Source organism: Bubalus bubalis, chromosome 5 (assembly GCF_019923935.1).
Source record: "Bubalus bubalis isolate 160015118507 breed Murrah chromosome 5, NDDB_SH_1, whole genome shotgun sequence".
In the NCBI taxonomy this organism is placed as follows: domain Eukaryota; kingdom Metazoa; phylum Chordata; class Mammalia; order Artiodactyla; family Bovidae; genus Bubalus; species Bubalus bubalis.
This window is the reverse complement of record NC_059161.1, coordinates 53,504,203-53,528,460: the sequence shown is the minus strand read 5'-3', so window position 1 is coordinate 53,528,460 and position 24,258 is coordinate 53,504,203. Positions and strand designations below refer to the sequence as shown.

General features: G+C 45.8%; 1 protein-coding gene across 32 annotated transcripts in view; it reads left to right on the top strand.

Moving 5' to 3' along the window:
• Positions 1-24,258, top strand: part of CNIH3 (cornichon family AMPA receptor auxiliary protein 3) — a 182,288-nt gene that overhangs the window by 117,509 nt on the left and 40,521 nt on the right. Inside the window, exons 1-2 of one of the 32 annotated variants that reach the window (XM_044943140.2) lie at positions 4,237-4,924; positions 5,545-5,819. The exons of 29 other annotated variants lie outside the window; for them this stretch is intronic. The gene's annotated coding sequence lies outside the window, so the exon portion shown is untranslated. Of the gene's footprint in view, positions 1-4,236; positions 4,925-5,544; positions 5,820-13,799; positions 14,020-24,258 lie in introns of those variants that run through there. 2 more of the 32 variants (XR_006641103.1, XR_006641104.1) reach the window with 2 other exon arrangements.

Genomic DNA, 24,258 nt, shown 5'->3' with positions numbered 1-24,258 from the left:
GAGGAGCCTGGCTGACTACAGTCCAAAGGGTCCAAAGAATTGGACATGCATTTGGTTTTAAGGGTGATTCATGAATTTGTAGATTATTTTCCCAGAGAATGTCTTGGACACCAATAATCCTCTCCAGCTGTCACTTCCATAGTCTCCAGTTTATTTTTTAAGGCTGATACCCAAGGTCTTTCAACTCCAAGTTGCTCCCCCCCCCTTTTAAAATGTACCATCCTGAATTCTCTGGCAGAGCAGTAACCTCAATCAGTCACATTTGAGCCTTGCTCACTTTTTTGTGTTGCTTGACCGTTGACTCTAGCCAGACAGAAGGCAGTAGCCTGTGGCTGCCTCTGCCAAGGTCCTATCTTACAGCCCTGTGCTCTACAGCCAATCGTTACTCACCTATTTTATGCCTGGTTGTTTGTATCTGTTAATCCCGTGCACCTAATTTGTCCTTCCCCTCCTTCCTCTCTCCTTGGGAAACCATACATTTGTTTTCCATGTTTGTGAATCTGTTTCTGTTTTGTATATAGGTTCATTTGTCTTATTTTTTAGATTCTATGTAGAAGCCATATCATACAGTATTTTTCTTTCTCTGACTTACTCAACTAAAGTATAATATTTTCTAGGTCTATCCATGTTGCTGCAAATGGCAATATTTCATTTTTTATGACCAATTAATATTCCATTGTATACATATATATATATATATATATACCATATCTTCCAAAGCCAGTTGTTTATCGATGGGCACTTAGGTTGCCTCCATGTCTTGGCTATTATAAATAGTGCTGTGAACATTAGGGTACCTGTATCATTTTGAATTAGAGTTTTCATTTTTCCTGGTTATATACTTAGGAGTTGGGTTGCTGGATCACATGATAGCTCTATTTTTAGTTTTTTAAGGAACCTCCATACTGTTTTCCATTGTGGCTGCACCAATTTACATATTCCCACCAACAGTGTAGGAAGATTCCCTCTTCTTCCTTTTTACCATCTCCAGCATTTATTACTTATAGACTTTTTAATGATAACTTTTCTAACAGGTATGCGGTGATAACTCATTGTGGCTTCTTTTAGAGAAATTATATTTAAAAATAGTTTATATTGGCATGTAATTGATTTGGGGGGCTTCCCAGGTAGCTCAGTGGTAAAGAATCCACCTGCCAGTGCAGAAGATGCAGGAGACGTGGGTTCAGACCTTGAGTTGGAAAGATTCCCTGGAGGAGGAAATGGCAATCTACTCCAGTATTCTTGCCCGGGAAATCCCATGGACAGAGGAGCCTGGTGGGCTACAGTCCACAGTGTCACAAACAGTCAGGCACGACTGAGCAGGCATGCTCAGTAAACAGTTGATTTATAATGTTGTATTAGTTTCCGGTGTACAACAGAGTGATTCAGTTATATATATATATATATATATATATATATATATATATACACACACACACACACATGTATCTATTCTTTTTCAAGCTATTTTCTCATTTAGATTATTATGGAATATTGAGTAGAGTTCCCTGTGCTATATAGTAGGCCCTTGTTGGTTATCTATTTTAAATACTGTGGCATATATATACTAATCCCAAGCTCCTAATTTATTCCCCCCCCCTTCCCCTTTGGTAACCATAAATTTGTTTTCTAAGTCTGTTTTCTGAGACTTAGAAAGTTCATTTGTATCATTTTTTTAGATTCCATGTATAAATTATATCATATGATATTTGTCTTTATCTCTCTGAGTTACTTCACTTAGTATGATAATCTCTAGGTCCATCCATGTGCTGCAAATAACATTATTTCATCCTTTTTTATGGCTGAGTAATATTCCATGGTGTGTATACACACACACACACATACCTTCTTTGTATATCCTTTCCTCTGTCAGTGGGCATTTAGGTTGCGTCCATGTCTTGGTTATTGTAAATAGTGCTGCAGAGAGCATTGGGGTGCATGTATCTTTTCAAAGTATGGTTTTCTCCAGAGATATGCCCAGGGGTGGGATTTCTGGATCATATGGTAACTCTATTTTTAGTTTTTTAAGGAACTTCCTTACTGTTCTCCATAGTGACTGTACCAATTTACATTCCCACCAAACAGGGTAGGAAAGTTCTGTTTTTGATGATGGTTAATCTGACAGATGCAAGGTGATATCTCATTGTGTCTTTGATTGCATTTCTCTAATAATTAGCGATGTTGAACATTTTTTCATGTTCCTGTTGGCTATCTGTATGTCTTCTTTGGAAGAATGCCTATTTAGGTCTTCTGCCCATTTTTAAACTTTTTTTTTGCTACTGCGTAGTGTGAGCTGTTTGTATATTCTGGACATTAATCCCTTGTAGTTCATATCATTTGCCCATATTTCCTCCCATTCCATAGGTCGTCTTTTCATTTTGTTGCTGGTTTCCTTTGCTGTGCAAAAGCTCTGAAGCTTGTTTAGATCCCGTAATAGTCTTTTCATTTCTTCATTTCAGCAGTGTCCATGACAGAGCACAAAACTTAAATCTTACCACATTTGCTACTTACATCAGGTTTGTATTTTAAAATCGAATTTAACTCTTTACTGTATTCATTATTGACACAGAAGGTCTCTAAGCTCCAGGTTCTATCCCCTTCCTTTCCTCTGTGTTTCTGTCCTCTCCCCTCTTTGTAGTCTATATTTTAACCTTACAAATAAATTCTCTCTGCCTGTTCTGGACAGGCACTGGGCACATGATGTAGGGCGGTAGCAAAGTGTGCAGGGTTCTGGTACTTCCCGCCTGTGCCCGGATTCTCTGTGTCAGCCCCAGTGTGACTCTGAAGTGGGGGTGATAAGTTCATCACCCTCCTCATGGAGTTGTGAAATGATACATGTGTGTCTAGCTCATAAATACTCAGCATGTACTAAATGTTACTCTTATTATCCTGACCCTTAGCTGCTGCCTAAAACTTCTTATAACATCCCCAAGCATACCCATGGTGCTGAAGTAACCCGGGACTGGCCACAGCCCCTCGCATTTTGTAGGGGTGAGGGTCACTTGCCATTTAAGCGGAGTCACGGGGCAAGAAGGCCTGCCTCCTCCCTCCTATTCTGAATGGGCTTCCAAGTTCAGATTCCCCAGCTGTGAGCATGTGCTGGGGGAGGTGGGGAGGGTGAATGGGTTTCTTTAGCATCACCACCTTCTGGGAACTGTACCTTCCAAGAAATTTCTTGAAACTTGTCTCTTAAGTACCCCGGACTGTGATGCATCTCAGCAGTTGATTGTTGTTAAACCACCTCCTCAGCTTTCTCGGGAGAAAGGAAGGAATTTTCAGAGTGGATCCATTTTTAGCTCTATAATTATCAGAAAATGTGTTCTTTGGGTAATTGTCTGAACTGCAGGATTCTTGTGTCAGTTTGTGCTTATGATTCATTTTCTCGTGCCAAGAGCCACTTGCCCTCCCCACCAGGTGTGCTGTCCCTCTGAGGGTCACTGCCAAGTGTAGAGAGCCGGGTGGAGTATGGAGAGCAGAGGTTGGTTAGACGGCTCTTCTCAGGAAGGGTTCTTGTATGGAGGAGATTGACTAGGGGCCTCCTGTTGCATCTCCAAGTTCAGGGACTGGTTAGAGGAAATGAACTTAAATGAGAGCCTGAGAGTGGCATAGAATGAAGAGAAACTTCGTTCATAAGCAGCTGTTGTCTAACCTTGGGGTTGTTCATCTCAGGGACTAAGAAATGTTCACCTCCCTCAGATGAAGTTAGCCTAATGTCTGGGATGGTTTTGAGTTAGCCTGAACCTGCCTGAGAGGCTTTGGGATGTCCCTTTGGTTTGACAAACCTTTGATTCTCTGTTTCACACCCCTGATTTCCCCAAGAGTATGTCTAGTCTCTCTGCAGGTTTTCTGACTGTGGTGGATGTGAAAAGCTCTCACAGATGGATAATTTTACTCTTTCCATTGAGCAGTTACAGTGGGATGTGAAAAAAAAGGATAAGTGGGGCAGGGGGGTTGGGGGTAGGTGGGGGTGTTGAGTTCACTGCTGCTACTGCTGCTGCTAAGTCACTTCAGTCATGTCCGACTCTGTGCGACCCCATAGACGGCAGCCCACTAGGCTCCTCTGTCCCTGGGATTCTCTAGGCAAGAATACTGGAGTGGGTTGCCATTTCCTTCTCCAATGCATGAAAGTGAAAAGTGAAAGTGAAGTCGCTCAGTCATGCCCGACTCTTAGCGACCCCATGGACTGCAGCCTACCAGGCTCCTCCGTCCATGGGATTTTCCAGGCAAGAGTGCTGGAGTGGGGTGCCATTGCCTTCTCCGGTTGAGTTCACTGGGGAAGTATAACCAGTTTGGTGCAGGGGGCCAGGTGCTCCAAGTTTAATTCTGGAAAGAATAAGGTGGTGGTAAGGCCCCAAGTGTAACAACTGATGACCACTTAGGCCCCTCCCTGTTCCATGGTTGTCAGAACCACACCTCTCTCTTAGGGAGGGCATCATGGTGTGACCTGAAGCCGAATGGTGTGAACCCGGGTTCACTGCAGAAATTCTTCCATGTGGTGCTGAATGCAGGATCTTGGAGGAGTTGGGGAATTAATATGACACTTCTGTAGTCCAAAGTCAGTTTGTTAAGTAGGAAGATTCCATTATTGTTCCAAATTCTTTATCCTCCCCCATATTCAAGTCTGGCTATATAATTGGCAAGGCCCAGTAAAAAATGAAAATTTAGGGATCCATAACAAAAATTTATTAGTAATCTTACACAGCTGGCAGCAGAGCATTCAGCCAAAGGTGGGGCCCTCCTCCTGAGTGTAGGGCCCAGGCACATCTGCATGGGTGGCACGTCCTGAAGCTGGCCCTGCCTGTGTCCATGACCTTTGCATATGATTTTGCAGTTATTCCTGCTGGAAGCAGAGTGATTTCCCCTCCCTGCTGATGTAGGGTTCAGCCATGTGACGGGATGTGTCCACTGGAATGAGAGAGGACTTGTGAGTGTGTACTGAGACATTAAGAGTAACTGGACATTTCTTCTTCCTTTCTTGCACTTCTAACATCACCAAGGCCAGCCCACTGGTGCAAGGAGCATGGGAGGCATGAGATACAGCCCTGAGCCTACCTGTAGCCCAGAGCCAGACCAACTAGGTGATGTGACACCCAGTCAACCTCTAGATGCATGAACACATATAAATGTTGTTTTAAGCCACTGAATTTTGGAGTGATTTGTTATGCAGCATTATTATGACAATAGCTAGCTGATACTACTATAAGCATCTCCCATTTTTATAAGGTGGTGGGGGGAATCTTTTTATTTTTTAAGAGATTTCATTCTGTGGCAGAGATCAGCCATTTGCTGACTCTACAAATTTATAAATAGACACTTTCAAACTCTGTCCCAATTTCTTTGACCTAAGAGGAGGCTACTAAATGCATTTATATACCAGAACTTGGAGAAAGACTCATGTCACTTTGGAGCACAAAATTTGTCATTCATTAACTATGTGGAAGAAGGGCAAAGGTGATGCCTTTTCTGTAATCACTGGCACTCCCTGCCACAAGGGATTCGCTTGATTTCCAGTCTTTTTAGCTGTTAATGTATTTCTTCCTGCAGGGCTCTGGAGGGAATGGTGTATTTTCATGGAGAGACATACTACTGAGAAAAGGGATGCAGAAACTCAGAGGCAGTTGAGTGGAATGCCTTGGAGAGACCATCCTTGGCTCGGAAGTTTTCCAGATGAGAATTCTCTGTGGCTTGGGGAATGTCCAAGGCGTGACAATACTGCTTACCTTTCTTGAATGACTACGGTGTGCCTTTAAAAGGATTGACTCTCTTAATCCTCACAACACTTCTGTGAAGTAGCCACGATTAACAGCCCCAGTTAACAGGTGAGAAAATCAGGCTTAGAGAGTTTCAGTACATGTTTCCTGGAGTGTTTTAGGTCATAAGTTGGTAGAACTGGGATTTGAAGGCAAGTCTGTTTGGACACAGTCCACAGTTTCAGTCTCCACATTGAAGGAGGAACTGTCAGTTCTCTTTGAAACACACTCCTTAAGGACCACCACGACAACAATATTGCTCAGCTATTTTAAAGGGAAGATACAAATACCGAAGCTCCCGAGGGCCTCAGGGACCCTATCATAGGCTTAGCTCACCGTGATGGGGCCAAGTGGATCTCTTTAAGGCTCTTTTCTAATTCTATTTAATTTCTTGGTGGGATTGTTCACCCCTGGAGGGAATGTTTGAAGAAAAGTAAAAATATCCTGGAACAGAACTTGCAACTAGTTCAGAAACTGTGTCTCATGTATAATTTATTTTCAGATGCCTTCTGTGGCAGACTCCTTGTTAGTCAAAGGGAAAGGGGGGACATTTTACTCGCGGTGTAGATAATGGTGCCGTCACAGGGTTGCTGAACCAGAAGCTGGAGAAGAGCTCTGTCCTCATTTCCCTCCACTCCCAAGGCCACAGCTGGAGAAACCAAGGACTTCACCACAGCTGCCTTACACACTCTTGCTGTTCAGTTGCTAAGTTGTGTCTGCCTCTTTGCAACCTCATGAACTGCAGCACACCAGGCTTCCCACATGGGCCCTGGCTTCTCACTCTAATCTGGGGGAGCTGGTTGGCCCTGTCCTTATTAGGTCTCCATTGCCACGATGATAGCTGCTCATGTCAACCATGATTTATATTTCTTGTAAGTCCTTGAGTGATCTGGTAGTTCCACTGATCTTGGCTGGGCTTGTGGGGAGAAGAAGGTGTTCTTCTGGTCTTGGCTGGGCCTCATTCATATATCTATCTGCCTGCAGTCAGCTAATCTAGGATGCCCTCAGCCGGGGTGGGCCATCTCATTTTCCAGAGACTATTCCAGACTTATTCTTGTGGTGTCATAGAGAAGCAAGAGAAGTAGAAATACACAAGCATTTTTTCAAGCTTTGGTTTTCATCAAATCCTGCGCTCAATTGTGCTCAGTCGTGTTCAACTCTTTTGACCACATGGACTGCAGTCTGCTAGGCTCCTCTGTCCATGGGATTTTCCAGGCAAGAACACTGGAGCAGGTTACCATTTCCTCCTCCAGGGGATCTTCCTGACCCCAGGAATCGAACCCACGTCTCCTGTGTCTCTTGCATTGGCAAGTGGGTTCTTTACCACTGAGCCACCTGGGAAGCCCACATCAAATCTTCTAGTGTCTTATTATTGGCTAAAGCAAGTCACATGGCCAGGCCCAAGGTCACAGTGGAAGGGACTACAGAGTTCCAAGGCAATGAGCATAGATACGGAGGCCATTAATTGGTGCCATGACAGTGAAAAGTGTTAGTCACTCAGTCATGTTGAACTCATTATAACCGTATGAACTGTAGCTCACCAGGCTCCTCTGTCCATGGAATTCTCCAATACTGGAGTGGGTAGCTATTCCCTCCTCCAGGGGATCTTACCAACTCAGGGGTGGAACTGGATCTCTCGCATTGCAGGCAGATTTTTTACTGCTTGAGCCACCAGGGAAACCCAATTTGTGCCATAAATGCCATCACGTCCTTGCTGCTGCTGCTGCTAAGTCGCTTCAGTCGTGTCCAACTCTGTGTGACCCCATAGACGGCAGTCCACCAGGCTCTCCCATCCTTGGGATTCTCCAGGCAAGAACACTTAAGTGGGTTGCTATTTCCTTCTCCAATGCATGAAAGTGAAAAGTGAAAGTGAAGTCACTCAGTCGTGTCAGACTCTTAGCAACCCCATGGACTGCAGCCTACCAGGCTCCTCCGTCCATGGAATTTTCCAGGCAAGAGTACTGGAGTGGGTTGCCATTGCCTTCTCCGATCACATCCCTACTACTTAATTATCTTATAAACTGGAAGTTTATACTTTTTTGATCACTTTTATCAAATTCACTCTCATTCTTCTGATAATCAAAAATCTGATCTCTTTTTATTAGTTTTTTGTTGTTGTTCTTACTGTTTGTTTTTAGATTACACATGAAAATGAGATCATACGGTATTTATCTTTCTCTGTTTGACTTATTTCACTTAGCACAGTGCCCTCAAGTTCCTTCATGTTGTCACAAGTGGCAGAATTTCCTTCTTTTTGTGGTTGAATAAATGTGTTGTTGGAATAGACTCTTGAGAGTCCCTTGGACTGCAAGGAAATCCACCCAGTGCATCCTAAAGGAGATCAGTCCTGGGTGTTCACTGGAAGGACTGATGTTGAAGCTGAAACTCCAAAACTTTGGCCACTGTATGCAAAGAGCTGACTCATTTGAAAAGACTCTGATGCTGGGAAAGATTGAGGGCAGGAGGAGAAGGGGACAACAGAGGATGAGATGGCTGGATGGCATCACCAACTCAATGGACAGACGTTTGGGTAAACTCTGGGAGTTGGTGATGGACAGGGAGGTGTGGTGTGCTGCAGTCCATGGGGTCACAAAGAATCAGACACGACTGAGTGACTGAACTGAATTGAACTAAATATTCCATTATAAACATATATCCTGGAGGAGGGCATGGCAACCCTTTCCAATATTCTTGCCTGGAAAATCCCCATGGACAGAGGAGCCTGGTGGGCTAGAGTCCATGGGGTCCCAAAGAGTCAGACATGAGTGAGCGACTAGACATATAAACATATATAATGCAACTGCTTTATCTGTTCATCTGTCAGTGGACATTCTGGTTGTTTCCATGTCTTGGCTATTGTTAAAAATGCTGAACATGGGGGTGCAGGTATCTCTTTAACATAGTGTTTTTATTTCCTTTTGGATATATACCAGAAGTGGAATTGCTGGAGCTCACTCATGTGATAGTTGCATTTTTAACTTTTTGAGAAACCTCCAGAGTGTTTTTCATTGTAGACGCACCAGTTGACAATCCCACCAACAGTGCACAAGGGTTCCCTTTTTTCCACGTCCTCTAACATTTGCTATCTCATCTTTTTTGATGCTAGTCATTCTAACAGGAGTAAAGTGATATCTTATCCCTTCCCTTCAGAAATATGGTAGATTGATGGCAAGGTCAGCTGGCTCACGGGTCTGGTTCCAGAGCCCATGGTTCCACTCCCTTTGCATTTTGCTGTCTTGGTCTGTGGGAGCTGGTAACCTTGCTCACCTTTTACAGAGCTTCTGTTGACCCCAGGAATCAGTCTCTATGAGTCACTCACCAAGAATGACCATCACTTAGTTTCCTCTGTAGTCTCCATGGACCACGTAGACCAGAAAAAAGAGGTTAGTCAACTTATCGAATTCATCAGCAAAGCAGATTCGTGAAGGCTGACCTAAGCAGATTTATGGATTCTCAGTAGTTCTGCTATGGGGAGTCATAAGTCATTGACCATACTGATAGAGGTCATTTGGTTTTCTGCCACACCTTTTCCTTTCTTTGATATACAAAGAAACTCCAGGTACTGTAGGATGTGATGGAGGCAGGAAAGCAGTTTATAGGTCTGACTGTGAGTAAAAGATACAAGGGAGCCTGCTCTGTCTGAGAGGAACTCGTCTGGGCTGAGGGTGGGATGGGAGAGGACCGTGCCTCACAGAGGTGTCTGGGGACCCAGGCTCCTCCTGCCTTCGGAGCTCTGCCATCATTAGGGCATTGTCTTGTCCATGTGGTTCATGAGGGCATCACACCATGATGTCATTTCAAGCAGCAGTGTGGATGGGTAACAGGAAAAGGGCCGCTTCAGAGAAGGACATGACCTGGAAGCTGTGCACATCACTTCCACTGAATTCATCAGCCAGATCACAGGCAAATGGCCGTATCTGGTCTTTTCTGGTGGGGGGCAGGTGGGGGGGGGCGCTATATGCTTAGCTCCAGATCAGGGATTTTATTTCAGAGAGCAGGGAGAATGGATGCTGGAGGATAGCTGCCTTGGTCTCTGGGAGAAATTCAGTCAGCAGAGTGGCCAGTGCAGGGCACCCAGCCACTGTCAGGCACCCTGGAACTCCAAGGGCAGTGTGAGGTGGGCAATGGGGATGGGGGCAGAGAGACTCAGCATTAGAGGTTGAGGTGACGTCTGGTGGTACCTGGAGGAGCCTGGACATGGTGGGGGTAGAGAAAGGAGCCAGGGAGTCCTGGGTATTGGCCTTGATGAGCGCCAGTAAGAGCAATCTGAATTTCTTCATTCATTCAAGGAATTCATTTAGACCTGCTGCGTATGGAGTCCTGTGTTATGTGCTGATGATTGTTTGTGCGTGTGTGTATCTGTGAGATGTGTTGCTTGTGAAGACATCAGTCCAGCTCAATTTTTCCCTGATTTCCTGCCTGAGTCTGAAACCTCTAATCTCACAATGCCTCGCATTACAGTCACTCATACACCTTGTCTTCCACGGTTGATTCTTGAAGGCAGGGATCGTGTCCTCCTAATTTTTGTGTCTGCTGCGTTGCCTAGCATGGTGTCTGATTCATGTTAATTAGCTAAATGGATTAGTGAGCATGAGCCCAGCAACCACACAATGGCTTGGATTATTATTTTCATAATGTATGCAGTAGAATTCTCACTGCTGAGCATGGGATTAAGGCAAGTGAAGGAGACCAAAGAAAGGTCTGTGGCAGGTGTGACAGGCTTTGTCTTGCCAGAGCATCCCTCGCTTGCCAGAGCATCCCACTGAGCACAAGAATGGCTGTTTTGGGTTGGCCAAAAAGTTTGTTCAGGTTTTTCCATTATATTGGCTAGGAAACCCAAACGAACTTATTGGCCAACCTGATGATTAGCGGGCTGGTTCTCAACCTTGGCTGCACACTGGAATCACCTGGGGAGCTTAAAAAGTACGGTTCCTGGATCCCACCCCCAGCGTTTCTGTTTCAGTGTTCTGGAATGCAGCCTGGGCATTGGCAGGGGTGGAGGGGGTGTTGAAAAAGCTCCCTAGGTGATTCTAATGTGTAGCAAGGCTGCAGATCACTGAGTTGAAGGGTAGACCAGGCTTCAGCAATGCAGGTGAGGAGGCATTTTCTCTTGCTTGGTCCCCCAGAGTATGATTTAGAGAGCCGTAATTTTCTTAATGGTACCAGAGTAAAAGCAATAATTTACCAGCAGGTGCCCAGGTGGACTAAAGGAGTGAGGGCCTAACTTCCTGCTTCCTGGGAGATGCTCAACCCAGTGTGAGATGCCTTGCAAGTAACGGGCAGACAACTTGTTTTTCTCCGTGTGAGCTTTGCTTCTAGCTGCTGCCTTTTGCAAAATGCGATAAGTGAAAATTCTGGTTTTCAGCCCCCGAAATGCTCACCCTTCGAGATACTCATTCTTGCCCTTTCCAAACTGCTGAAAAAGCAAGAAACATTTCTGGGTCATGTTTCTGGGCCACAAAATGTGCCAGTGTTACCAAATCCTAATGGTCTCTGATTCCCTGTGGTTGCTGCCCAGTCTCTGTCTCTCCCTACAGTTAGAACCGGGTACCAGCCTCCACCCAGGCAGGGCCCACAGGGAGAGCCCTGAGACTCAGAAGAGAACTCCTCTGGGCTCCCCAGCTTGTGCTGAATTGATTCCCATGCTCCAGATGCATCTGCTCCCCACGGAATAGCTGTATTGCTGCATTATCATGCTGGCTCCATTCGCAACTTCTGTGGGATTTGTTATTCTTTAAGAGATTTGGGGCATCGGGCCTCCTCCAGCACAATTTCACTGACTGATTCGTAAGCTGTCTCTACGGCACAGACAATTACAAAACACATGGGGTTTTGTTTCATTAGGATAAGACCAGCCAATAGACACGAAAATGCACTGAATACGTTAAATGTGCTATACAAATGCAAAGTGCCATTATTACAAAGGGACAGAAAAGCCATGCTGTTCCCTTTCTGTGTCTGCCACATGGTCCGAGCAGTGATGAAATTCTGGAAGACAATGGTCCCCGATTATAGCACAGGGAGGTGGGCGGGCAACACACAGCAAAAACAGCTCTGCTATTGTGGCCTTTCTTGTGGTGACATCACTGCCCTTACCACTCAGCACATCAGCATAAGGTGGTGTCACTGGTGTCCTGGTGGGGACTGAATAAGGGGCCACTTACGCAAGACCCCCACTCTCGGGAATGCATACACTGTTCAGATGACGTCAGCAGGATGGACTGATGAAATATCCAACAACGCCTCTCCTGTGAGGGTCTGTATAATCCTCTTTGTATTAACCATCACAAAAACGTATAACTGTGCTACTTCAAATGCCTTTTGGTAGTGTTGATGCCACCTGTTAATAAAAACCAAAAATGAGGGACATTGGATTGTTTTTGAATATTTGACACTTAAGTTATTCAGTTATTGATGAAATACTTCGAGCCCCAATATTGTGAATGTGAAAGGAATGCAGTGTGGGAGGGCCAAGTCAGAAGGACGATTCTTTGTAAAATGTTTGTTTTCCTTAGTCAACTATAATGTTGGTGAGGACGGGGCCCTTGTTTCTTGTTCCCTGCTTAACACCTGACCTAGAAAACAGCACCTTTTCAGTAATTCTTTGCTGGCAGAATGGCTGGATATGCTCTGTACTTTACCCACAGTCTTGAGTTTATTCTTACATCAACTCTGTGAGGTGGCGATAGGGACCTGAGGCCAGAGCGCTTACATCACTCAGGTGGGGAGTGCTGGGTCTGGATTCAAATCCAGCTCTACTTTCAAATGCCTGCCCTTTCTAGTAATTTTTATGTCTCCACGCACTAGGGATTAAAAGCATGTTTCTCTGCCTTTCCCAGGACAGTTCCATACATGGAGTTTGCAGAGCACACTTGGATACCGCCCTCTGACCACCGGCATTTATCTGCTCAGGCGATCCCCTGTCAGCCACAAGCATGTGTGTGCCCTGCCTTTCTCCAGTCTGACTACAAGAAAGAGGCAAAGGTGTCAATGGGGCGGGCTTCTCCTGAGGCCTCTCTCCTTGGCTTGACTTCTTTTTGCGTCCCTACCTGGTTATCTCTCTCTGTGTCTGTGTCCTAATGCCTTCTTCTTATAAGGACACCAGTCATATTGGAACAGGGTCCACTGTAATGACCTGATTTAACCTTAACTATGGCTTCCCAGATGGCTCAGTAGTAATGAATCTACTTGCCAATGCAGGAGACATAGGAGATGTGGGTTCAATCCCTGAGTAGGGAAGATCCCCTGGAGGAGGAAATGGCAAGCTGCCCCAGTATTCTTGCCTGGGAAATTCCATGGACAGAGGAGCCTGGCAGGCTACATGCAATCCCAAAGAGTCGGACACAACTGAGCACACACACGTACACACACGCATTGATTTAAAGACTTACCTCCCCAAATCCAGTCACATTCTGATCTGATTACTGGGAGTTAGGACTTTAGCATATGAATTTTGGGGGGAAACACAATTCAACTTGTCACAGGATCCATATGGGTACCAGGGAAGAGTTTGGCAGCGACATTCCCTTGGTTAGGAGCAGTGATTGGCCTTCCCTTGAATTCTGCTCCTTGACAAATAGCAGAGTGAAAGGTGAGCCCCTGGGTTTAGATTTCTGGAGCATTTTCTTATCATGCACAAGTGTTATCCAGGGAAAGAGAAGGCAAGACTGATTCTTTCTGTTGGATTTTATTGGGTGTTTATCAGAATAAAAAGCAAGCTTGTTCTGAGCAAAGCCTGTGAAGAAGTGCTCCTATCATTGTCCAGGAGAGATGCTCCAAACAGAAAGAACAAGGCCTGGCCTCTTCGAACTGTCACACCCCTTGCAGGGAGCCGTGTGTGGAGCCAGTCATCCAAACGTAGAGAGTTGACTCAGCACACGCTGGACAAGGCTGGGGTTGTTCATCATTCTAATTAGCTTTGGCTCCTTTCTCCTCAGCGGGCCCAGGGTCAGGACCAAATCCATATATGCATTGTGAGCATTTACAGAAGGGCCAGTTACTGAGGATGGCTGAAGTTATATAATTATTGTAACTATTTTTTGTTTGTAGGACATCCTTTCCCAGGAGATCCCAGGCACTTCCCTGCCCAGAGGCTGTCACTTGTCAGCAGGACAGTGTGACCCGTTCCAGAGCTGGAGGAAGTCGTAAAGAACATGGCCCACCCGTAGTGCAGGCTGCACAAAAAAGTCACGATATGCACAGCTCTAGGGAAGGTTGAAGCAATGCAGAGAGTGACAAGGGGGCTTGGGTTTTTTCTTTGCTGGAGGTGGTGAGCTTACCTAGACTTTGAAGATTGGTCTTTAGTGACAATTTTTAGGGACAATTTTTTCCATGACAACAATGTTTATTAAATTACTGTATGTGGCCTAGAATATGCCAGATGTCGTCGTGCAAAGTGCTTGCCTGGGTCATCTCACTTAATGCTCATCTCTGATGTGGGTGCCATTCTGATGTAGGCATCACTTCGATCCCCTTTCGCCAGTGAGCATATTGAGGGCAGAGGGATTAAGGAACTGAAGCTAGGACATGCAAAGCCAGGACTTGAATCTAGGTCATCTTTCCCCTGGGCTCAGTGGTAAAGAATCCACCTGCCAGTGCAGGAGACTCCAGTTCAATCCCTGAGCCGAGAACAAGCCCTGGAGAAGGAAATGGCAAACCACTCCAGTAATCTTACCTGCAAAATCCCATGGACAGAGGAGTCTGGCGGGCTACAGGATCCTGACAGAGTCAGACACTCTGTGGGTTTTCTTCATTGATGATTTTAATTGTAGATGTTGTATCTCCTTGTTTTAACTAGAAAATGATGCTCAGTTAATTGGAAGTAAATATTAATAAGCTCCCAACTCCTCTCTATTCCTGACTCTCTGACATAACTAATGTTAAAAGCTTGGGTCTCTGCTCCTACGTCCATGCACAAACACAGACAAATGCACATAAGCACACACACACATATGTGTACATTCACTCAGATTCACTCAGAGTTGGCCTTTTGCCTTTTTCCCCCCAATAATTGAAAAAAATTTTTTCTGTAACTTTTCCTCCCACATACCATTTTATTATGGACAACCCTCTAGATCAGTAGAGTCTATAGATCTAACTGTTTTAAGAATAATCACAAACTCTCATAGTATTCCACAGTGAAAGTGAAAGTCACTTAGTCATGTCTGACTCTTTGCAACCCTATGGACTATACAGTCCATGGAATTCTCCAGGCTAGCTGAAGTGGATAGCCTTTCCCTTCTCCAGGGGATCTTCCCAACCCAGGAATTGAACCCAGGTCTCCTGCATTGTGGGCAGATTCTTTACCAGCTGAGCCACAAGGGAAGCCCAAGAATACTGGCGTGGTGTAGCCTATCCCTTCTCCAGCGGATCTTCCTGACCCAGGAATCTAACTGGGATCTCCTGCATTGCAGGCGGATTCTTTACCACAGTCCACCCAGTTTGTTCAGTCATGTCCATATTTGTGGACTTTCTGTCTCTTTTCAGTTTTGTTGATTTGGCCTATATCGGTAACTCTGCAATAAACACCTTTGTGTGTTTATATCGCAGGAGTGAGATTATCCGGTTAAAAAGGATATGAATTTGTACTCTTAAAATTTTGCTGGATTACTTTCCCAAAAAGGTTGTGGTCAGGAAGTTGTTCTCACAGACCCGAGCTTCTTAGTCTGGGCAGCACATTGAAGTCTCCTGGAGAGCTTTTAAATTCCAGGTCCACCCATAAGAGTGTCTCACTTAATTAGTCAAGGGGGCATGGGCAGTGGTGTTTTCCAGAGCTGCCCAGGGGCTTCTCATGGTCCGCCAGGTGGAGGGCTTCTGAGAGCGATCCTTGCAGACTCCAGGGTCCTTTCTTCCCTCTCACTTTCCTGTCTCTCCCCTCATCCCTTCCTTTCTCCTCGAGGCCCTCTCCTCACAGGTCAGGGGAGTTTTCACCAGAAGCTGCTGGTAATATCCTTCCCCCAGCAGCCTCCTTCTAGTCACTGCCCTGGTCCCGCAGAAACACACTGGTTGGAAGGGCTGACGTTAGCACTTGCAGCACGTCCCCTCTGGAGAGCCTTCAGGACCTTTGAGAGCCTTCCAGCTCATGCCGATTTGGAACGCTGTCTCTGGGAGAGAAGGGGCTGTGCATCACTTCTCTTTTAGGGCCAGAAAAGCGAGGATGTGCTGCCCTCCTGCTCCGTAGGTGATATCATTTTCATCCCGCAGTCTACAGACCTTCCGTTCTTCCACCTGCATCCCACCCCTTATCCCCTGCAGTATGTGTACCAGTGCGACCCACACGGCTGCCTCCAGAACAGCAGCCCAAGCCCTCACTCGACCACCGGCAAAAGCCAAAGCTCTCTGACTTCAGCCTTTCGTGGCCTGATTGGCACACAGCTCTTCACTGCCATCCACTGCTCATCTTGAGTCAGAATGGGTAGAATGCCCCACGGGCTGCCGTAGGGAGCTTCAGAGCATCCGTGACTCAGGTGTTTTATACACAAGTGGTGTGTGTGTGTTTGGCCGGGGGCTGGGGTGTGGGTGTGCTTGGTGCTTACCTAGTTCTGCTGAAATACCCCCGGGGTGCTGACCCAGCCCATGGCCGATGCTGGGGCTGGTAGAGTCCTGTAGCTGGCCACCGCCTTTGTCAGGCCCACATAATTATTAACCGTGATATCTAATGTTTGCGAAGTACTCTGTTTTTCAAACTTGGCTGCACACTGGAATCCTTGGGGAGTTTTAAGAAATTTTGATGCCTGGGTTCCGTCTCCAGAGATTCTGACTTAATTGGTTTGGCATAAATCCTGGGAGTCAGGATTTTTAAAACCTCCCCCCCGGGTGATTATAATACGAGTCAAGTTTGAGACTCTTTGCCAGGCAGGGTTCAGCATTCAGGTTCACTGTGTGGCCTGGCTGCTGTGGCCCAGTGGGTCCTGGGGCCGACTTCCTCCTTGACCCTGTGCCTGCCCTCCCTAGTGCAGGGCTGGGTGGGGTGCACAGACACCTACCTGGTCCTTAGCTCCCCCCAAATCTCCTAGCACCTCCAACAGTCGGCAATGCCTTTCAGCTGCTGGGATGCATAGGCTTTTAGAGGTCAGAGGTGTTTCCAGCTCCAAGAAGAAACAGGGCAGCACTTTTCATGCCTGCCTGAACCAAGGCCCTCTCCGCAGCGTTTCATAAAATGCTGAGGCCCTGGCCCCACCCTCTGAGTTTCCAATATAGTGGTGAGATTTGCTACATAGGAACTTACAAACATTTTTTTTTCTTGGGGGAGGGAGAAATGTCAAATGGAAGGGAACGTTTCAAGAGTAAAATAATGAAAAATTCATGTAGACGATCTTATTTACAAAGCAGAAATAGAGACAGAGGTAAAGGACAAACATATGGGTAGTAAGGGGGAAAAGGGGAGTGGGATGAATTGGGAGATGGGGACTGACACATATACACTACTGATACTATGTATAGAACAGATAATGAGAACCTGCTGTAGAGCACAGGGAACTCTACTCAGTGCTCTGTGGTGACCTAGAGGAGAAGGAAATCCAAAAAGAAGGGGATATAGGTATATGTATAGCTGATTCACTTTGCTGTTCAGTAGAAACTAATGCAACACTGTAAAGCAACTATACTCCAATAAACTTTTTTTAAAAAGAGTAGTATGCTGCTGCTGCTGCTAAGTTGCTTCAGTCGTGTCTGACTCTGCAACCCCATAGATGGCAGCCCACCAGGCTCCCCCGTCCCTGGGATTCTGGAGACAAGAACACTGGAGTGGGTTGCCATTTCCTTCTCCAATGCATGAAAGTGAAAAGTGAAAGTGAAGTCGCTTAGTCATGCCCGACTCCTAGCAACCCCATGGACTGGAGCCTACCAGGCTCCTCCATCCATGGGATTTTCCAGACAAGAGTACTGGAGTGGGGTGCCATTGCCTTCTCCAAAAGAGTAGTATAATGAATACCTATAATGTAGTCTTCACCAAAAGTTATCACTCACCATGTTTGCTGTATCTGTTCTCCCCTCCCCCTAGGTATGTAGCTTTTTTTTTTTTTTCCCTGGACCATTTAGTTGCACATGTTATGACATTTTACCCCTGAATACTCTCTCTAGCATAACCACACTACCGTGATCACACCCAAGGCCATTGTCATCATAATGTTATCTATTAGTAACAGTTGTCTGTAGTCACATTTCCTCTCTTTTCCCAATAAGTTCTTTATGGTTTTTAAAAAACATCCAGGACCCAATCAGGTAGCACGCACAGCATTTAGTTGCCATATTTCCCACTTTCTCCTTTAATCTGAAAGAGACTCTCCATTTTTTTTTTAATGACACTGACTTTTTGGAAGCATCTATGAATATGGGTAATTTTTTAAAGTTTGCCGGACATTTCCAATGGGCAGCAGGAGGGTTGAGGAGCCTTGCACCAGAGGACTGTGCAAGGTGATTTCCCCACAGGAAGGTTTATGTGGAGGCTGCCCCTTCCTGCTTCTCAGTCCTCAGAGAGGGCTGCCCTGCTTGCTGTTTACAGCCTGCTGCGCAGAGCACAGCCCTGCCCCACGATGTTTATTTTTAATTGATCTGGAGTCACCAGCCCCTGTGATCACTACCTTCTCTGGTTGCCCAGCATCCTCATCTCCTCCTTTCCTTTCTCTCCTAGCATCTCCTGTGCCCTTTCTGTGTTTTGTGTGCTGGATTTTCAGGGTCTAATTGCTTGATGCAGCCTCACCGAAGTGGGTGTGGCAGGGGTGTGTCTGATTTCTCCTTCAGTAGCTGCAGCAGGTGGTGGAGAAGTCTCTACAGAGGGCGTGGTTCTTCTTAGGCTGCCTGCTTCCCTGCTCTAATCACACCCAACTAAGCTCCGTTCACTTTCCCTCTTCCTGCTCATTCTTTTTTTTTTTTTTGGCTGAACCTACCCATTCTTTAAAATTCAGCTCTTGTCACCATTTCTGGGAAGCCTTTTGCTTCCTCCCTTGGTTGGAGTCTTGCCCCTTCTGCAGGGTCCTGCAGCCCCTGGGCTGATGTCTACCCTTGGGCTTACCAGGCAGCATTGCATGTCCCTCTCCCCGACTAGACCATGAGCTGCTGAAGGACAGGGACGGAGTCTGTTGTAGATTGAACTCCCTAGACCCCAGCATGGTGCCTGCACTGTATGGGTGCTGAGTCAGTACTCAGTGAGTGAATGGTAATGGAAGTTGGACCCAATTCTGAGACTCCAGTAGTCACAGACTTTTGGGTTAGAATACTAGAATGTTAGAGCTGGGAAGGGCCTTTGTGAATTCTGGTCCAGCTCCTTCCCTGAAGATAAATGAAAGTGCAGACAGACAGAGATGTAGTGCCCCCAAAATGGCAGAGTGAAAGCTAACTCTGTCCCCTCTTTACCCTGAGTCCTTTCCCCCTCCACCCACCTTTATTTCATTGGGTTATTTATTCACTTCATATTTCCAAGTCCTGTTGACTTTCCATCATTCACAGATGGATAATCCTTCACATTATTGTCTACCACAGTATCTAAACTCCAGTTGGCTCTCTCTCCCTTCTGACCATGGGAAAGAGAAGTCCATTGGGAAAGAGAAGTCTGTTTTAATGCGAGTATAAACAAGATGTAATCAGAAGAGTAGATTTGTTGGATGAAAACCAACAATCACAAAACCACTCCTCAATCTAGAATAAAGGCTCTGTGCTTCTTTGGAACATCACAGGGACCCCCTCTACTGATGTGGACAAGTGACAGTTCACCATCAAGTTCGTAGACGCAGTTTTTCTTTTCTCCTTTCTCCTTGTGGAATTGGCCAACCAGCAGTGGGAGTCCAGCAATGTTGGCTGTGGTACAGCTGCCTGTGATACATTCAGACTCTCAGGCCCCACCCAGATCTACAGGATCCTGGTCTGGGTTTTAACAAGATCTCCAGGGGGTCTGGATGCACATTATTTTGAGCAGCACAACTGCGACCCTGATTGTCAGATACAGAGCTGACTGGCTACACTGTTCTTCAGTATTCTCTGAGTGCCTGCCGTGTAGCCCTGAAGGAAGGAGCAGCAGGCATGAACACCTTGCCCCATAGACTTGCCTGTCCCACCTCGTCAGTTCCCCTCTGCTGACTCAGTACCCAGCTGGCCTCTCCCTACAGGGGGTCCTCACTGCTTGCAGCTGGCCCCTGACTTATCCCTACACCACTGCCTCATTGGGTGCAAGTGGCTTTCTCCACTGTCCTTCAGTGTCCAAACTGCTCTGCTGTTTCTCAACAGTGACCACTTTCGCTCGTGAGTAGATGGAGCCCATCAGCGCCAGGTTCCTGTCTCTTTCCTGCTCTGCTTTCCATCATTGTCTTTCAGAGCCTTCTCTACCTCCAGGCCCCTCTCTGCTCCTTCCGTGGGTTCCCTTGACTCAGTCTCCTTCTGACTCAATCTGGAGCATATCCAAACTAGTTCCCTCTTTCCGGAGTAGCTTCTTTCTCTCTCATTGTGAGCCAACTCTTTTTCCCCCCATCTTTAACTAGTCTGCCTTGTTCTAAACAATTTCACTGACCTTGGTAACCCTTCATATTGCCAGCCCACACATTTCTGCTTTCAATTCTTGCCAAATTCTGGGAAGTCATCAACACCCCTGCTGGCACTTCCTCACTCCTACTTATCTCTGAATTCCTTGCAATTTGCCAGATGCTTCTTTCATTCAATTGAAAATGATATCTTGAAGGTCACCAGTCAGTCAGTCAGTTCAGTCGCTAAGTCGTGTCCGACTCTTTGCGACCCCATGAATCGCAGCATGCCAGGCCTCCCTGTCCATCACCAACTCCCGGAGTTCACTCAGACTCATGTCCATCGAGTCAGTGATGCCATCCAGCCATCTCATCCTCTGTCGTCCCCTTCTCCTCCCGCCCCCAATCCCTCGCAGCATCAGAGTCTTTTCCAATGAGTCAACTCTTTGTATGAGGTGGCCAAAGTACTGGAGTTTCAGCTTTAGCATCAGTCCTTCCAAAGAAATCCCAGAGCTGATCTCCTTCAGAATGGACTGGTTGGATCTCCTTGCAGTCCAAGGGACTCTCAAGAGTCTTCTCCAACACCACAGTTCAAAAGCATCAATTCTTCGGCACTCAGCCTTCTTCACAGTCCAACTCTCACATCCATACATGACCACTGGAAAAGCCATAGCCTTGACTAGACAGACCTTTGTTGGCAAAGTAATGTCTCTGCTTTTGAATATGCTATCTAGGTTGGTCATAACTTTCCTTCCAAGGAGTAAGCGTCTTTTAACTTCATGGCTGCAGTCACCATCTGCAGTGATTTTGGAGCCCAAAAAAATAAAGTCTGACACTGTTTCCACTGTTTCCCCATCTATTTCCCATGAAGTGATGGGACGAGATGCCATGATCTTCATTTTCTGAAGGTCACCAATGATGTCACAAATCCAGTAGATTGACTTCTTCATTCCTATTCCCTTGACTTTTCTATAGTGTGACATTACTAGACACTCCTTCTGTTTGACTTCCTGACACAAGACCCTCTTAATTTTCTTTCTGTCTTGTGTCCACTCATCTCTAACTCCCTTTTGACTCCTCTTCCCTCTCCAAATGCAGACATTCTTTCATGTTCTGCCTTTGACCTTGTTTTCTTCCTGTTCTATACTAGGAATTGCAGTCAGCAGTCTATGGGTCATATATGGCCTGCCAATTTGTTTTGTTTGACCCTTTTAATATTTTAAGAATCTGAAAATTTCATACAAAAATCTGGATTTTCAGCTTCTTTTGGGAAAATAATTGCAAGGGACCTGGCAGTATTGGAACCATACCCCTTAAGGCAACAATCAGCTGAAGTGAGGTAGTGATGATGCCTTCAGATGGGAAGTGCATTTTTCTCCTGCTCTGTCTTCCTCTTGAATTCCAGGCAAGCATTTGAAGCCATCTATTGAGCATCTTTACCTGGTTCTACTTCTTGTACCTCAAGGAGTGCTAATGACTCACACTTCTCCACCTCTTTGGGTTGAACCAATTGAGAACAGACATGAGTCTAGATGAGGATGAAAATACAGTGTCCTATCCATCCAGCTCCATGGATGGTCAAGGTAGCATTCCAGCACCTTCAGTAATGAATACCAAAGAGGGGTGGGCTCAAGGCTTGTCTTGTTACTTAAGCAGGCTTTAGACCTTGGCTACATAAACCTACCACAAATTTGCAGGAGTGGAGGAAGAGAATGAATGAAATTTAGGGACAGGCAGTCCCCAAAGCAAGAGAAGCCAGGCCACACGCTTCCTCCCTAATACTTCCCTAAGATGTGGAAACTGTTGGTTGAATTCCTATTTTATGGGTTGGGGCAGAGAAAGGAATTGAAAGGCTCAGAGTTCTCCCTTTTGTCACCTGTCCATAAACTTACATCTACTTCTGCTTTATTGACTATGCCAAAGCCTTTGACTGTGTGGACCACAGCAAACTCTGGAAAATTCTGAAAGAGATGAGAATACCAGACCACCTGACCTGCCTCCTGAGAAATCTGTATGCAGGTCAGGAAACAACAGTTAGGACTGGACATGGAACAACAGACTGGTTGCAAATAGAGAAAGGAGTACGTCAAGGCTGTGTATTGTCACCTTGCTTATTTAACTTCTATGCAGAGTGCATCGTGAGAAACGCTTGGCTGGATGAAGCACAAGCTGGAATCAAGATTGCTGGGAGAAATATCAATAACCTCAGATATGCAGATGACACCACCCTTATGGCAGAAAGCAAAGAAAAACTAAGAGCCTCTTGATGAAAGTGAAAGAGGAGAGTGAAAAAGTTGGCTTAAAACTCAACATTCGGAAAGCTAAGATCATGGCATCTGGTCCCATCAGTTCATGGCAAATAGATGGGGAAACAGTGAAAACAGTGACGGACTTTATGTTTTTGGGCTCCAAAATCACTGCAGATGGTGACTGCCACCATGAGATTAAAAGACGCTTGCTCCTTGGAAGAAAAGTTATGACCAATCTAGACAGCATATTAAAAGGCAGAGACATTACTTTGCCAACAATGGTCCATCTAGTCCAAGCTATGGTTTTTCCAGTAGTCATGTACGGGTGTGAGTTGGACTATAAAGAAAGCTGAGCGCCAAAGAATTGATGCTTTTGAACTGTGGTGTTGGAGAAGACTTTTGAGAATCCCCTGGACTGCAAAGAGATCCATCCAGTCCATCCTAAAGGAAATCAGTCCTGAATATTCATTGGAAGGACTGATGCTGAAACTGAAACTCCAATACTTTGGCCACCTGATGCGAAGAACTGACTCATTTGAAAAGATTGAAGGCAGGAGGAGAAGGGGACAACAGAGGATGAGGTGGTTGCATGGCATTGCTGACTCAATGGACATGAGTTTGAGTAAGCTCTGGGAGTTGGTGATGGACAGGGGAGCCTAACGTGCTGCAGTCCATGGGGTCGCAAAGAGTTGGACACGACTGAGCGACTGAATTGATAAACTTAGTATAGATTTACAGCCTACTCTTTTGGTTAACCACCTTGGTTAATTGGGACATTAGCTTTCATGCCACTCAGGTTTACTACCACATCTGTTACTGGTCTGTGGATTCTGTTTCTGAAGTGCTTCATGAATTGCAACTCTCCTTCCCCAGGCCACTTCCTCAAGAGCTCTGGGTCTCCTTTCTTTTGCTAGACGATTGCAGTAACCTCCTAGGTGGGTTTTTCCCTCTGGTCTTTGGTCTGCTCCCTAGCCCTGCTCCTCAGTTCACTCTGCACATTATCGTTGGAGTGATCTAAGCCAATCTTTACCATATATGACTTTTTTATCCAAAGTCTTCTTGCTTTCGCTTAGTCATGTCCAACTCTTTGCGACCCCATGGACTGTAGCCTGCCAGGTTCCTCTGTCCTTGGGAATTCTCCAGGCAAGAATACTGGAGTGGGTTGCCATGCCCCCCTCCAGGGGATCTTCCCAATCCAGGGATCGAACCCAAGTCTCTTGCATTGCAGGCTGATTCTTTACCAACTGGGCCACCAGGGAAGCAAAGTCTTCTTGGGGTCCCAACTTTAAAGAATGAATGACCAATACTTAGCATTTCTTTTAAGGCCCTCTTTGATTTCCTACACCCTCGTTTAACCTTATTGAAATCTACTTCTTTTCACTTATCTGTTCACCCATTTATTGAGTACCTACTATGTTCTGGGGGTTGTGCTGAGTACCATAGATAGATAAGACTGTGACTTCCTTTCTTTGTGCCTTGTCTTACACTATTTCATCACTTGGATGTCCTCTGTGGGCTAAAATGCTATCTTTCAGTTTCAACTCAAATGTGGCCTCCTCCATGAAATCTTTAATAATCCACTAAAGAAGTGTTTGCCGTCTCTGTCTGACTGGCTCTTTCAGTGGTCTTCCTACATAATGATGTCTTATTTACATATCTGACTCCTTTCCTGGCTGCAGTCTTCCTGGGGCCCAGTGCTACGTCTTCTTCAGCCTTGAGTTGTCTGTTTCCTATGCTGTCCTGGTGCACAGGAGGCACTCTATTGATGGGTTGATAAAATCACATTTTCTCCAAAGTAGGAAATAGAAC